The sequence below is a fragment of the Panthera tigris genome, chromosome B3, assembly GCF_018350195.1.
Source record: "Panthera tigris isolate Pti1 chromosome B3, P.tigris_Pti1_mat1.1, whole genome shotgun sequence".
Classification (NCBI taxonomy): domain Eukaryota; kingdom Metazoa; phylum Chordata; class Mammalia; order Carnivora; family Felidae; genus Panthera; species Panthera tigris.
Window position 1 is genome coordinate 78,264,021 of NC_056665.1, and position 17,671 is coordinate 78,281,691.

The 17,671-nt window shown below is 35.7% G+C and overlaps 1 pseudogene; it reads left to right on the plus strand.

Annotated features, from left to right (window-relative positions):
• The first annotated feature begins 1,638 nt into the window (after positions 1-1,638).
• LOC102960803 lies at positions 1,639-9,680 on the plus strand (annotated as a pseudogene).
• Positions 9,681-17,671: the final 7,991 nt, after the last annotated feature.

The following is a 17,671-nucleotide window of genomic DNA, read 5'->3' on the forward strand; positions in this document are numbered from 1 at the left end:
TTTTAATGTTTATTTATTATTGAGAGAGTGAGACAGAGCATGAGCATAGGAGGGGCAGACAGAGGAGGAGACACAGAATTTCAAGCAGGCTCCAGGCTCTGAGCTGTCAGCACAGACCCCGACACAGGGCTCGAACCCACCAACTGGGAGATCGTGACCTGCGAGATCGTGAGCGGAAGTTGGACCCCCAACTGACTGAGCCACCCAGGCGCCCCTTAAAGTTTGAGGAACTCCACACTGTTTTCCAGAGAAGCTGCACCAGTTTGCATTCCCACCAACAGTGCAAGAGGGTTCCCGTTTCTCCACATCCTCACCAGCATCTATAGTCTCCTGATTTGTTCATTTTAGCTACTCTGACAAGCATGAGGTGGTATCTCAGTGTGGTTTTGATTTGTATTTCCCTAATGAGGAGTGACATTGAGCATTTTTTCATGTGTCTGTTGGCCATCTGGATGTCTTTAGAAAAGTGTCTATTCATGTCTTCTGCCCATTTCTTCACTGGATTATTTGTTTTTGGGGTGTGGAGTTTGGTGAGTTCTTTGTAGATTTTGGATACTATCCCTTTATCCCATATGTCATTTGCAAATCTTTTCCCATTCCGTCAGCTGCTTTTTAGTTTTGTTGATTGTTTCCTTTGCAGTGCAGAAGCTTTTTACCTTGATGAGGTCCCAATAATTTTTTATTCTAATCTCCTTGCCTATGGAAATGTGTCAAGTAAGAAATTGCTGCGGCTGAGGTCGGAGAGGTTTTTTCCTGCTTTCTCCTCTAGGGTTTTGATGGTTTCCTGTCTCACATTCTGGCCCTTCATCCATTTTGAGTTTATCTTTGTGAATGGTGTAAGAAAGTGGTCTAGTTTCATTCTTCTACGTGTTGCTATCCAGTTCTCCCAGCACCATTTGTTAAAGAGATTGTCTTTTTTTCCATCGGATATTCTTTCCTGCTTTGTCCAAGATTAGTTAGCCATACATTTGTGGGTCCAATTCTGGAGTCTCTATTCTATTCCATTGGTCTATGTGTCTGTTTTTGTGCCAATACCATGCTGTCTTGATGATTACAGCTTTGTAGTAGAGGCTAAAGTCTGGGATTGTGATGCCTCCTGCTTTGGTATTCTTCTTCAATATTACTCTGGCTTTTCGGGGTCTTTTGTGGTTCCATACAAATTTGAGGATTGCTTGTTCTAGCTTCAAGAAGAATGCTGGTGCAATTTTGATTGGGATTGCATTGAATGTGTAGATTGCTTTGGGAAAAATAGATAAACTTTTTTAAAAAAAATTTTAAAAGATGACTGTAGGACTATAAAAAAGAAAAAAATCCTTCTTTGGATTATAAGGAAAATTGTCACTTCTCATTTTGCAGAATATAATAAAAACAACAACAAATTTTCTAAGGGTGCATAAGCAATTTTAAAATCAAGTCCTTGAAAGAGAAAGTGTCATCTAAGTCCAGAACCACACAGAATAAAGATGAACTTGGAATATCAACAAAGAGGATGGGTAGCAAATGTTTGACTTAGGAAAAAAAAGAGATTGGGTTCACGACAACCATATAAGAAGATTCTGAGCTCACACCCTCCCACGGATACAAGAAGTATACAACTTCATATGGAATAATTTCCTCTGAAAAAGCCTCGAAAATTGAATGAACACAGTCTTCACACCAAAGGAAGAAAAGGAGAACATCACGACAGGTAAGAGAGGCAGAGACACAATCTCACCAAAATTCTCAACCCCAGGCATGGCAATCCACCAGCAAGAGGGAATCTAAAAATAGAGAACTTTCCTCTGAGACATGAGGGGTTTGTGATCTACATCACAAACTCTTCAGATACTACACAAGAGAGATGAGCCCCTAAACACTGGGCTTTAAAAACCAACGGAAATTATATCCAACAACCATGGAAATGTAATGAATGGAGAATCTGTTCAATGGCTGACAAAAAAAAAAGCTCACTTATCCAGGAACCCAGTGAAAAACAAAAACAAGGAAACACCAATTTGAAAAGTACTTAGATCATATATGGAAGAGACTCACTTACTAATCTTAAAGCATCTACTGGGGAGACAGCAAACTGCTTGGATTTTCTCTGAGTGACAGAGACCCTGGCAGGTGCCATATTTTCATTTCATTTTACCTTACTAAGATTGGTCTGGCAAGCACCATATTTAAACTATTCCTCTAAATTGCCTAAAGCATGTGGGCATACCAGCTGAGAAACTCACCTACACATACAGGGCAACAAACCCTTGTAACTGAGATTGGCAACAGTCCAGCCCACTTCCATGCACCAGCACAGCAATGTGTCACAGCTGGGCTGGGTATCAGTCTTGCCTACCCCCACACTGTATCATACCACAGCCAGTCTGGTGCAACCCCACTCAGTGCAGCTGCATGGTGCAGGAGCACCAACCCCAGTCCTGCCTACCACTGTGTCACAGACATGCCCCACCATAGTAGCCCACACAGAAGATGTCTCTTGATCATCTAGCTTTGGTGGTCAGATGGATGGGATTGGATTTCTGGGCTCCATGTGACATCTACATTGGTCTCTTCAAGACTGAGAGAGGTAGTTCGTTTGCCTAATACATAGAAACAGAGGGCCAGGCAAAATGAGGAGACAGAGGAATGTGTTCCAAATAGAAAAACAAAATATCAGAAAAAGACATTAATGAAATGGAAATAATCAATCTACTTGATAAAAAATTCAAAGTAATGGTCATAAAGATGCTCACCAAACTTGAAAGAAGATGCACATGAGAGATCCTCAACAAAGAGATAGAAAAAACATGGAAGATTCAAACAGCAGTTACAGAGTTGAAGAAAACAATAACTGAAACAAAAAATACACTATAGGGATTCAACAGCAGACTAGATAAAGCTGTAGATTGGATCAGCAAGCTGGAAGACAAAGAAATAGAACTCACCCAGACAAAGCAACAGAAAGAAAAGAAAATTTAAAACAACAACAACAACAAACAACAACTTAAAGGACCTTTGGGAAAACATCAAGCAGAACAGATTTGCATAATACGGGTCCCAGTAGGAGAAGAGAGAAAAAGTCCAGGAAAAGTACTTAAAGAAATATTAGCTGAAAATATCCCTAATGTGGAGAAGGAAACAGACATATAGATTTAGGAATCCCAGAGAGTTCCAAAAAGATGAACCCAAAGAGATCCACACCAAAACACAAGATGATTAAGGTAATAAAAGTTAAAAGTAGCAAGAGAAAAGGAACATAACACATACAAGGGAAAACCCATAAGGCTATGGGCAAATTTCTTAGCAGAAATTTTCCAACCCAGAAGAGAGTGGCATGACATATTCAAATTACTGAAGGGAAAAACTTCCAACCAAGAATTCTCTATACTACAAGGTTATCAGTTAGAATTGAAAAAGAGACTAAGAGTTTTCCAGATAAGTAAAAGCTAAAGGAGCTCTTCACCACTAAACTGTCCTACAAGAAATGCTAAAGGGACTTCTCTAAACTGAAAAGAAATGGTATTGATAACAGGAAAACATACACAAGTAAAAATTTCATTGGAAATGAAAAATAGTAAAGTAGTTGATCAATAACTAATAAAGTAAGTATGAAGTTAAAAGACAAAGAAAGAAGAATTAACCCAAACTACAATAATTAGGTAAGGGAAGCATAAAATAACAAGGTGAATATGTGACATCAAAACATAAAACACAGTAAGGGGAGAAAAAAAGTGAAGTTTTGTAATATGTACAAAATCAAGTTGCTATCACTCAAAATGTACTGGCATATACACAGGAAATTTTCTATGAACCCCACACTAATTACAAAGCAAAAGCTTACAGTAAAAACACAAAAAAAAATTAGAAAGGAATATAAACATAGCACTATGGAAAACCATCAAACCAGAAGAGAAAGAAGAGAGAGGAACTATGGAAACAACTGGAAAACAATTATCAAAATATCAGTGAGTACTTAATTATCAAAAGTTACTTTAGATGAAAATGGACTAAATTCTCTAGTCAAAAGACAAAGAGTAGATAAATGGATTTAAACAAAATAACAAAAACAAAAACAAGACCCATCTATATGCATCCTACAAAGACTCACTTTAGAATTAAGGACACAGAGGGGCCCCTGGGTGTCTCCATTGGTTGAGCATCTAACTTCAGCTCAGGTCATGATCTCATGGTTCCTGAGTTCGAGCCTCACTTTGGGCTTGCTGCTATCAGCACAGAGCCCACTTTGTATCCTCTTTCCCCCACCCCTCTGTTCCTCCCCAACTTGTGCCCTCTCTCTCAAAAATAAATTGAAAAAAAAAACCATTTAAAACATAAAAATTAAATTTGAGAAGGACACAGACTCAAAGTGAAGGGTTGGAAAAAGATATTTCATGCAAACAGATATTAAAAGAAAGCCAATGTTGGGGCAGCTGGGTGACTCAGTTGGTCAAGTGTCCAACTTCAGCTCAGATCATGATCTCATGGTTTGTGAGTTTGAGCCCTGCATCAGGCTCTGTGTTGACAGTGCAGAGCCTGGAGCCTGCTTTGGATTCTGTGTCTCCCCCTGTCTCTCCACCTCTCGTGCTCATGCTCTGTCTCTGTTTCTCAATAATAAATAAACGTTAAATTTTTTTTAATTTTTTTTTAAATAAGGGAAAATTGGCCTTAAATGACACATTAGACTAGATAGACTTAGTAGATATTATAGAACATTCCCTCCAAAAGAAACAAAATAAGCATTCTTTTTTCCTAATGTTTATTTATTTTGAGAGAGAGAGAGAGAGAGAGAGAGAGAGAGAGAGAGAGAAAGCACCTGTGAGGGAGAGGGGCAGAGGGAAAGAAAGAAAGAAAATCCCACACAGGCTACATGCTTATCATGTTGCCTAATGCTGGGCTTGCTCCCCCCATGTGAGATCATGACCTGAGCTGAAATCAAGAGTCAGATGCTTAACCGATTGAGCCACCCAGGTACCCCCAAATATGCACTCTCAAGTGCACATGGAACATCCTCCAGGGTAGAGCACGTAGTAGGCCACAAAGCAAGTCTCAATAAACTCAAGATTAAAATTATATCAGGTAACCTCTCCCACCACAATGGTACAAAACTATAAATCAATTACAAGAAAACTTGAGAGACCACGAAAACACAGGGATTAAGCAACATGCTAGTGAGCAACCAATGACTCACCAAGATATCAAAGAAGAAATCAAACTATACCTAGGAACAAATAAAACTGAAGTACAACATACAAAAATCTTTGGAATACTACAAAAGTAGTTTTACGAGGGAAGATCATGTGAGGCACCCGGGGGGCACTGACAGTGCAGAGCCTGCTCAGAACTCTCTCTCTGCCCCTCCCCCTGCTTGTGCACTGCTCTCTCTCAAGATAAAATAAAAATAATAAAATAAAATAAAAAGGAAATGTCATAGCAATACAGGCCTACCTCAAAAGTAAATCTCAAATAAATAATCTAGACTAACACCTTAAGAAGCCAGAAAAAGAAGAAAAAATAAAGTTCAAAGTCAGTAGAAGAAAATAATAAAGATCACGGTGGAAGCAAATGAAATAGAAAAAGAGTAAGAAAATTTTTCTAAAATACAAAGTGTCAACTAAAGTATGAGATAGTTCTTTGAAAAGATAAACAAAATTAACAAACCTTTACCTAAACTAACCAAGAAAAAAAAGAGAAATGGCTCTAATAAACAAATTCAGAAATAAAAGAGAAGTAACTGACAACCATAGAAATAAAATTATAAGCGACTACTACAATTATACACCAACAAATTGGACAACATAGAAGAAATTAATAAATGCCTAGAAACATACAGTCTTCCAGAACTGAATCAGAAACAAACAAAAAATATCAACATAAATTACTAGTAAAGATAAGGAACCAGTAATAAAAAACCTTCCAGAAAACAAAAGTCTAGAACCAGATGGCTTCACTGGTGCATTCTACCAAACATTCAAAGATTTATTATCTACCCTTCTCAAATTCTTCAAAAAAACTGAAAAGGAAGGAATACTTCCAAACTGGTTTCATGAGGCCAGCATTACTCTGATGCCCAAACTTGACAAGGACACCACAAAAAAAAGAAAGAAAGAAAATCACAAGCCAGCATTACTCCTAAACATTGATTAAAAAAATCCTCAATAAAATATTAGCAAACCATATTTATCCATACAAAGTTTCAAACACTATGATCAAGTGGAATTTATTCCAGGGATGCAAGACTGATTCAACATCCACAAATCAATCAACATGATACACCACACTAACAAAATGAAGGGTAAAAATTATAGGATCCTCTCAATAGATGCAGAAACTTCTTTTCACAAAATTAATATCCACTTGAGATAAAAAATAAACTCTCAACAAAGTGGTTATGTAGGCAATGTACCTAAATATAATAAAGTCTTCATATAACAATCCAACAGCTGACATCACACTCAATGATAAAAACTTGAAAGCTTTTACTCTAAGATCAGGTACAAGACAAGGATGCCCACAGGGTATTGGAAGTCCTAGCCATACCAATCAGGCAGTAAAAACAAATAAGAAGCATCCAAGTCAGACAGGAAGAAGTAAATCTTCCTGTAAATTGCAAATAGCATGATACTGTATAAAGAAAACCCAAAGGAGTCAATCAAAAGATTGTTAAAACTAAGAATGAGTTTAATAAAGTAGCAGAATATAAAAGCCAACATACAGAAATCTATGTCACTTCTACACACAAATAAATTATCAGAAAGAGAAATCAAAAAAGCAATCCCATTTATGATTACATAAAAATAATAAAATACCTAAGAATAAAATTAGCCAAGAAGGTCAAAGACCTCTACACTATTAAGTATGATGCTGATTAAAGACATTGAAGACACAAATGAATGGAAACATATTTTTTCATGCTCATGGAGTGGAAGAATATTGTTAAAATGTTCATACTACCCAAAGCAATTTACAGATTTGATGCAATTCCTATCAAAATTCCAAAAGGATTTTAAACAAAAATAAAACAAGTAATTCTAAATATTGTGTGGAACAATAAAAAATCCCAAATAGCCAAAGACATCTTGAGAAAGAAGAGCAAAGCTGAAGACAGCATGCTCCGTGACTTTAAACTATACTTTAAAGCTGTACTAATCAAAACAGTATGCTAATGGCATTAAAAAACAGACACATAAATCACTGTAACAGCAATGAAAACCAAGAACTAAATGTCCTGTGCACATTTGGACAATTAATTTATGACAAGAGAGCCAAAAAACATACAATGGAGAAAGGAGAGTGTTGGAAAAATGAGAGAGTCCATACAAAACAATTAAACTGGACCATTATCTTATACCATACATGAAAAATAACCCAAAATATGGGGCGCCTGGGTGGCGCAGTCGGTTAAGCGTCCGACTTCAGCCAGGTCACCATCTCGCGGTCCGTGAGTTCGAGAGTTCGAGCCCCGCGTCAGGCTCTGGGCTGATGGCTCGGAGCCTGTTTCCGATTCTGTGTCTCCCTCTCTTTCTGCCCCTCCCCCGTTCATGCTCTGTCTCTCTCTGTCCCAAAAATAAATAAAAAACGTTGAAAAAAAAAATTAAAAAAAAAAAAAAGAAAAATAACCCAAAATAGATTAAGACTTCAGATGAGAAACCATAAAATTCATAGAAGAAAAAAGGGGGTCAATTGTGAGCGACTGCAACTAGACTTTTAGGAGTGATCATTTTGTAGTACATTCAAATAGCAAATTAGGATGTTGTACACCTAAACTTTTTAAATGTTATATGCCAATTCTACGTCATTTAAAAGGAAGAGGAATAAATAGGACTAGTTCCCCAGCATCCTCAAATACACACATACACAGTACATGCACACACACACAGTTCTCATTTGACTTTCTGAGACAGCTCACAGTGATCTTACCAACAGTTTCTCTCACAAGTGAGTCCCTAGTAGGCAGTTTTTGCTACATGGCACTAATTCTTTGAAATAATCCTAGTTTAAAATTGGTTACTCTGATTCTTCTGTCAGGAAATGTCAGATTCCAAAAACCTGCCTATACTTTACCCTTGGTTTCTGTGAAGTTATCCTGTAAAAAAAACTTTTGATTCACTCTAGAACATTCTCAACTGGGATTTCTTGAGGGAATTAAGTCCCAGTTAATGCACTCAGGCCTCCATTTTTATGTATGAATTAACTTCATTATCCTATGCATCTAGAATGGAGTTTGATGTGCATTACCCTTGGGAGGACTTGGGAAATAATCATGCAGATCATTTTCTGTTTATGACTCAAACAGGAAAAACGTCCCTTAGACTGAGTTCCACTAAAGCCGCATATTTTAAATGTCAAAGGGTAAATTCAAAATAACAATTTTCTATTTCAATTTTTCATACACTTCACAAAGGGATATGGAGACCATACACCTCTTTGAAATACGGTATCTTCTTCCTTTGCTTTTTGTTTCACAACATACATAGTTGCTTCATTTTTTTTTAACCTTGAAACTATTCTGAAACATTTTCCTTCCTTTCCTCATAATTCTATCCTGTCTCTCAATCTCCAAGGAGCTAGTGGGGCACTACTTTCACTATAGTGCTGTACTTTAAGATTGTGGAATATGTACCCCCAAGTTCATAGAGTCCACAGGAATTGTAATTCTACTATTGTAAACTAGTCATGAGAATTTGCTGGTATATTTTGTTCTTTCTATATCTATTTCTCCCTCTTAATTTTGGTCCTTTAACTACTGAATCATAAATGTAATTTTTTTTTTTTGCCTAACTTCATTTAACTCAACTTTATTTTCATTACTGAGGACAGAAGATTTCTAAATAATTTTGTGTCCATACCTACTGAAAGGCTTGCCTTGAAAAGAAAAATTCCAATATTTGCAATGCTTATCTTTAAGGTTTTCTATATACATTAAAAAAGCAGCAGGATGATGACAACAAGCAGCAGCTACAAAAGGACTTCGACAGCATGAAGAAGTACTGTCAGATCAGCCACATCGTCCCTCACACCCAGATGTGTGTCTGTTCCAGAAGAAGGCCCGCCTCATGGAGATCCAGGTGAATGGAGGTACAGTGGCTGAGAAGCTGGACTGGGCCCATGAGTCTGGAGCAGCAGGCGCCTATGAAACAAGTGTCTGGACAAGATGAGATGATTGTTGTCACTAGCGTCACCAAAGGCAAAGGCTACAAAGGGGTCAACAGCCGCTAACACACCCAGAAGCTAGCCCATGAAACACCAGGAACTGCACAAGCTTGCCAGTATTGGGGCATGGCATCCTGCCCCGTGGCCTTCTGCATGGCCCAGGCTGGGCAGAAAGGCTATCATTGCTGCCCTGTGATTAACAAGGAGATCAACAAGGCTATCTCATCACAGATGGCAAAGTGATCAAGAACAAGGCTTCCGCTGATTATTATCTAACAAGAAGATCAATCCTCTGGTGGCTTTGTCCACTATGGTGAAGTGACCCAAGACTTTATCGTGCCAAAAGGCTATGTGGTGGGAACCAAGAAGCATTTGGTTACTTTCCACAAGTCCTTCTGGTACAGACTAAACAGTGGGCCCTGAAGAAAAATGACTTCAAGTTCATTGACACCACCTCCAAGATTGGCTATGGCCGACTCCAGACTGTGGAGGAGAACAAAGTATTCATAGGACTACTTAAGAAAGACCCAGTTGCAAAGGAAGAAAGAGCTTAATGTCAAGAGCAGATTGTGCAGGTGGTGGGATCTCAATAAAAATTAGATTCCAATGGAAAAACAAAGCAAAAACAAATACATGCTTTGCAAATATTTCTTCCAGTCCATAGCTTTTCATTCTCTTCATAGTGTCTTTCAAATTGAAATGTTTTTTAAGTTTGATGGTTTTTATTGATTGTGCTTTTGATTGTGGTATCTCAGAAATCTTTACCTAATATAAGATTACAAAGATTTTCTCCTATGATTTCCTCTAGAACTTTTGTAACATTAGGATTTATATCTATGTCTTGATCTCTTTTGAGCTACTTTTTACCTATGATGCAAAACATCAAATATAGGGGGGTTTTTTTTGTATGTTTATATGCAATTTTCCCACAGCACTAATATTTTAAACTGTCATCTCCAACCCCCACCCCAGAATTCTTTTTCACTTCATGTTTGTGTAGGTCTCTTTTTGAACTCTCTATTCTGTCCCACTGATGCATTTCTCTATATTACCATACAGTCTTAATTACTGAGCTTTATAATAAGTCTTGAAATAAAGTAGTACATCTTGTCATTTGTTATCTCTCTGTAGCATCTGTTCTTTGTTTCAATTTATCTATTTTGCTGACATTATTTGAATTGTCTGAGTATTTTTAATTTCAGTAAAATTAATATAGAGTGTTATCTTGGTTTCAGATGTTCATTGTAGTAATTCAATGATTATATACATTACTTAGTGTTGTCTGAGTACTTTTTATGATTCAACTTTTCTCCTTTGTTAATATTATAAAAACCTTGCAATATATTTTCCTAGTCTTTTTTGCTATTGTTTTCATTCATTATACATCCACACATTTTAAACTAATACATTATTTTCCATGTAAGCAATTATCTTTTAAACAATTTTACTGAGGTATAATTCAGATACTATATGATTCACTCCTTTAAGGCCCCCCTTTCATGTATTCACAGGATTGTTCACTATCACTACAATAGAACTTTAGAACACTTTAGTCCCTCCCAAAAGCAACTCACACCCATATCCCTATTATGAGCCCTAAGCAAGTCATTTTCTGTCTCTATGGAGTCACCTCATTATATTTCATATAAACGGAAACATACAATGAATGGTGTGTTGTGACTGGATTCTTTCACTCGTATATTGTCAAAGTTCAGACAGGTTGTAGCATGTCTCAGCACTTCATTTCTTTTTACTGCCAATGGAAATCAATTCCACCTTTCAACTATTATGAAAAATGCTGTGAGGAGCATAAGCTTTCATAAGGATGAATGTTTTCATTTCTCCCAGGTAGAAAAGGAGTTGTTGTGCACTATGGTAACTCCATCTTTACTTTTTTGAGTGGTTGCCAAACTGTTTTCAAAGTAGCCAGCTTATATTCCCACCAGGAATGTGTACGGAGTCCCAATCCGTCCACATCCGTAGCAGCATTTATTATACATCTTTTTGATTATTGCAATCCTAGTGGGTGTCAAGTGGGATCCCTTTCCAGTTTTGATTTTTATTTCTCTAATGACCAATGATTTTTCAGCATCTTCTCATGTGCTTATTGGCCATTTGTATATATTTTTTGGAAAAATGTCTATTCAAATTCTTTGTTTTTAAATTGTGTTGTCTTTTTATTGTTGAGTTATAGTTCTTCGAGTATTCTAGATTTCATCCCTTATCATATTTGAAAGATTAACTTGTAAAAGAAAAAAATAAATAAATCCAGCTGGGCTTTTGATATGGATTGCATTGAATCTGTACTTCAGTCTGGGGAGTGTTGCTATCCAAACAGTTACGTCTTCTACTACATAAACAAGAGATGTCTTATGACTTATTTAGATCCTTAGTTTCCTGCAGTGATGTTATGTAATTTTCAGTGTACAAGTTTTGCACTTAAGTTTATATTTAAGTATTTTATTCTTTTTGATACTATTATACATGGAATTATTTTCTTAAATTTTATTTTCATAACATTGTTGTTTTATACAAATACAATTGATTTTCAAGTATTGATCTGTATACTACAGCTTTGCTAAACTTATTCCAATAATGTGTGTACATATTCCTTAGGATATTCTATATATAGGACTGTGTCATCTGCAATAAAAATAGTCTTCCTTCTGGGGCGCCTGGGTGGCTCAGTTGGTTAAGCGACCAACTTCGGCTCAGGTCATGATCTCACAGTTTGTGGGTTCAAGTCTGCACTGGGCTCTGTGCTGATGGCTCAGAGCCTGGAGCCTACCTCAGATTCTATGTCTCCCCCTCTCTCTACCCCTCCCTTGCTCAAGCTCTGTGTCTGTCTCTCAATAATAAGTAAACATTAAAAAAAATTTTTAAAAGTAGTATTCCTTCTTCCTTCATAATCTGTATGACTTTTATTTCTTGATCCTAATAACCCTAGCTAGGATGTCCAATACAATTTTAAATAGATATGGCAAGAGCAGACTTCTTGTCTTGTTTCTGATCTTAAGTATAACGTTGGCTGTGGACTTTTTGTGGATGGCCTATTTTTGTATATTGGTAAGGAAGGTCTCTTCTATATATGGTTTACTGAGTAGCTTTATCATGAAATTGTATTGAGTTTTTGCAAATGCTTTCTGCATATACTTAAATGATAATATGAGTTTTATCCTTAATTAATAAGATGTATTATTTTTTTGATTTCTAGAAGTTAAACCATGCATTCCTGAGATCAATTGTACTTAGTCATGGTGTACAACTCTGTATGGTGCTGATAGAAGTTTGTTTGGAAGTTTTGTTTGTTGAGAAGTTTTGTTTGAGAAGTTTTGAGTGTATCTTAATATTCATAAGGGATATTGGCCTGTAGTTTTCTTTGTGAGGTCTTTGGTTTGGGTATTGTGATTAAAATGGCATTATATATGATGAGTTAGGAAATGTTCCCTCCTTTTTTATACTTTGGAAGAGTATGTAAAATATTGGTATGAAATCCTCTTTGAATGGTAGATTTCACCAATGAAATATCGGGCCTGGACTTTTCTTTATGGGAAGCTTTTATTTTTTCATTTATAATAAAAAATAAATTTATGTATTTTAAATTTATTAAATTTATTTAAATAAGTAAATAAATTTTATTATTTTAAATTACTATGCTGATTTCTACCTATTTTAGATGTTTTCATATTTGTAATCAAGGGAAGAATGGGGAAGAAATATGCAATTACACTGTATTTTAAAATTACCTACGTAATTCCCTCTTTAAAAGGATAATTATGTTCTTGCATGTGGATTCAAATTACTGCTTAGTGTCTTTTCTTTTCAGCCTGATAAGCATACTACTGTATTTTTAGAAGGTATAGCCTCTAGCAACAAACTAAATTCTCTGGGTTTTGGCTTCTTGGAATGTCTTTCTTTCACCTTTGTTTCTAAAAATAGTTTTTTCTGATATAAAATTCTTGGATGACAGTTGGTGCACTTCAGCACTTTCTATCATCTCATTGTTTTATGAGATTCATTGCTTTGATGAAAAGTTGGCTGTTAATCTTATTGTGATTTTTTTTTCTTCTTGTGCATGATGTGTGATTTGTCTCTTAGAGCTTTTGAGATTTTCTATCGTTTGCTGTCAACATTTGACTATGAGGCGTTTGGATCTGGATTTTTTTGGCCTTTTTTCTACTTGGAGTTTTTAACTTCTTAGGTAGGCACATTAGGATTTTCATTACATTTGGGAAGTTTTCAGCCATTATTTCTTCTAATATATTTTTGTGTCCCTTTCTTGCTTTTCTGGTATTCCACACATATTTTGATATACTTAATGATGCCCCATATTTCTCAGAGTCCCTGTTAATAACTTTCAGTTTTCTCCATTATTCCCATTGTATAATCTCAGTTTATCTTCCTATTTATTGATTATTTTCCTGTGTTGATCAAATCGACTCTTGAGCCCACCTACTGATATTTTTCATCACTATTATTGTACTTTCCAACTCAAAAATTGTTGACAGCTCAGAATTTTAGACAATATATTGTACCAATTCCAGACACTAATTTCTCCCCCACAGGAGGTTGTTTTTGGTAGCCTGGTGATTTCTTTGTTAACCAAATCTAAATTAATTCTACTAAGTCTATTGTTCCCACACTGTGCACTTCTAGTACGTCCACTCAGATTCTTTTCCCTGGCTATCTAGTCATCACCAAACAGTCAGCACAAGTCACTTTCTAGTCGATGTTTGTGCTTAAGCTATTTTAGCCAGTTTTACTTTTTTTCTTTTTACTGCTGGAAATATGTGTGGCTTTGAGACAGCTATCACAGTACAGATAGTTCACGTTCTTTTTGTCTCATGTCCAAGCAGATACTAACACCTCGGAGGTTTCCTCTGATCACTCCTAGAAGGGAACAGACTTAGGCATGCACAAATATTTCTGATTGCCAGGAATGATTCTGATATTATTTTTAAGCCTGGATTACTAAGAATTGCCTTTGGGTCAGAGAAGATTATTGTGCAGTCAGCGTTTGGCAAGCCTACTGTTTTCAAAAAATCTGCTTTAAAAATTGATTTCTTTTTTTTTATTTAAAAAAAATTTAATTCCAGTAGAGTTAATGTACAGTGTTATATTAGTTTCAGGTGTCCACTATAGTGATTCAACAATTCCATACGTCACTTAGTGCTCACCATGAAAGTGCACTCCTTAAACCCTATCATTTATTTCACCCATCAACAACTGTTGAGATGTGTTTTACATACCATACAATTCGCCCATTTAAACTGTATAATTCAATGGGCTTTTGTATATTCACAGACAAGTGCAACCATCACCGTAGTCAATTTTAGAACATTTTCATCACCCCAGAGTGAAACCCTTTACCCTTTACTTATTACTCTCCCATCTTATACTCTCCTAACCCAGTCCTAGGCAACCACTAACCTACATTCTGTCTCTATAGATTTGCGTATTCTGAATATTTCCTACAAGTGGAATCATGTAAGGTATGTCTTTGGTTACTGGCTTCCTGTGATATATCCATACCATGGAATATTTAGCCATAAAAAGGAATGAAGTGTTGATACATGCTACAACACAGATGCACCTTGCAATCCTGCTTCTACTTCATTCCACAGATTTGAAATCTCTTTCCCCAAAAAGTATTCCTTGACAACCTCAAAATTTATTTAAATGATCCCCCCAAATCTTACTTACCTCTATTTTAATCCTTAATTAGCCAGTCCGTCCCCATGGGATTGAAATTCTTTTGACAACTGTAAAATCTTAGACAAGTTTATGTGAACATACTATTTCATCTGCTTGGTTTTGTTTTTTTTTTTCCCTCACAAAGACTCACTAGTTTAAAAACAAAACAGTCAAGATAGTGTTTCTCAATACTAACTTCACAAATAAAATGACATGAAGAGATTTTAAAAATTCAATACCTGGGCCCCACCGAGGGTCAATTATATCACAATCTCAGGAAGGAGGTTTGGGGACTGAGACATCAGTATTGTTTTAAAATTTCCCAGTCAATCCACAGCCAGAATACAAAAAGACTAATTTAGACACAAAGAAGTCTTAGTTACTTCGTACTACAATATGTTTTATGTATAAATTAATAGTACTGTACTAATTAGTTCATGATTTACAGCATTTATTTCTGTCATTATTTACTAAATACTGTAAAATAAAACACTAAGATAGCAAATATACCATATGCAGAACTGTATAAAACATATCAATTTTTCTGAACACTTGTAAATTTTTTAACTTAAAGCAGAAATCTCTAGCAAATACTTCAACCATTCTGTTTCCCCTCAAAATAGAACACTTGCATATATATTACCTATTAATATTAGTTATACCTTTTTGTACACCCATTAAAGTTTGTACACCTCCTTGCGTGCAAAAAGTCAAACTCTTTTCTTGAAAAACCCATGATGCCATTAGCCACTGTTTTCTTTGTGGGGTTTTTTTGGAATATTTTATTTTATTTATTTTTTATTTTTAAGTAAGCTCTATGCCCAGCATGAGGCTTGAACACACAACCCTGAGATCAAGAGTTGCATGTTGTACTGCCTGAACCAGCCAGGCACCCCACAATTGTTATCTTTGGAGTGTTAAAGTTTCTTTCAAGTATGGTAATGAATACAGACTGCACTGGAAAGATTTTTCCCTAGTTCTTCCATGTTTAGAAAGGGACAAGCAGGAAATGTAAAACTGTAAAAGTTCCTTGGGTGTTTCTGATAGGTTTTATCTGGCTGATAGCTTTTTGTCAGGACTGTATCTTAAGTTTTCTAAACTGACTTGTATCTTTCCATTATGAAATTTGAGTATCTCATTCCAAGAAAAATCTTCATACTGAAAGTCCAATCTCTTAATATAAAATATCTCTGACAAACACAGTTCAAGATTATAAGGGAGGTATGAGAGTGATAAAATGATATTTTATCCTTAGAATAATAGAGACTCCATAGGTTAAGAATTGGTTAAATACCCAGAGGCTGACAGCAAGAAGGGAGAGTAACATAAATGTACTCGATCTTGTTAATAAATTTAAGTAAGAAAGACTGAATAGCACAAAAAGGCAATTCTTAATAGTAGCATCTATAAGATTCAATGTTTAAAATGAATGATGCTTATGACCACACATTAAAATTCTCTTGTAATAAAAAGACATATTTATGATCATAGTAGAGATGTTTCGTTCCACCTTGAGAAAACATAAAATTACCCCCTAATGACATTCAGTATAATCTTTAGAGACCTAGGGCATATTCTGTCAAAAAGAATATTTTTCCGATGATTCAAATGATAAATATTCACAAGAGCCTATTCTTACTTGGTACTAGATACACGGAGTGCCCCTGGGCAGGAACCTTTTAATGTTGGAGTCTCTCTCCACCTTTCTTCATTTGCTTTAGCATTTGTTTAAAAACTTGTATTAAGTTAATTTACACAGAATTTATCAATTTTAGGTAAATGAAAACTCCATCTATTTTGTCCTCCTGTCCTTGAAATGTCCTTTATGAAGCTTTCCAAATTCATTTCTGATGAAAGGCATATATTCATGTTTACATGTGTTCTGGACTTATTTTGAGTCCTTAGTGTGCTTTCATGTATTTTTTGACCTCAACAGCTACAAAAGGGAATAAAAAAATGATCCAAAATTTGACATTTCTCCTTTTTCCTAACCTGTATAGCTTTCCAAACAGCTAATGTTACAGACCTGAGTCACATTATGCATCCCAAATGATGCAGAGCTGGGCTCTAAACAGGTGGACACATCTGTTCCAGTCCATCAGACTTGACTTACACTGACTGCGTTCTGTAATCATTATGGTTTTTATCCCAAATTACAGTGTCAATCTGTTCAGAATTAATATGTATTACTCCACTGCTTGTTACAAAATTTTCAGTTTATTTATTGGACCAAATCCTGCCCTAATCACTTAGGCACAATTCCCACTGAAAACCTAAAAGAGAAAATGTGTATCCAGAGGTTATGTTTTCATTGCATGTCAAAAGATATTTTTGCATAAGTGGATGTTATTGCAATTCCCAATGAATGCTCTTTCTGTGTCAATAGTGAAAACTATTTAAAATTTTAGTGGGCTGGTTTGGATCATTTTTAATCACTTCTTCCAACACATGTTATATCCCAGTGTGGATGTTCACATAATGAAGAGAGGGTTGACAAGTTATTTTCTTCACTTAGAATGCAGCTTATATTTTTAATACTTGGGAAACGATAGTTTTAATTCCCTCTACCCTTTGTGTTGGGTAATATTTGAAGACTAGGAATCCTTGAAGCCACGGCTCTGTTTTATTACAACATGATACATCATTTCACTGTGATCTTATTTCTTTTTCCTGTTCTATTTTCCCTGAAGCTAACTAAAAACATGGATTTTTATTGAGGAGGAAAAAAAGTTATTAATTCATAATTATTATGTAAAGGTTAATCTGGCCAGCACCCTCCAAATGACTTTCCCACCAGCTGGTGATTTTATTCTGTTTTTTTCTCTCCTGTTCGATAATGGAGAAAGGTGAG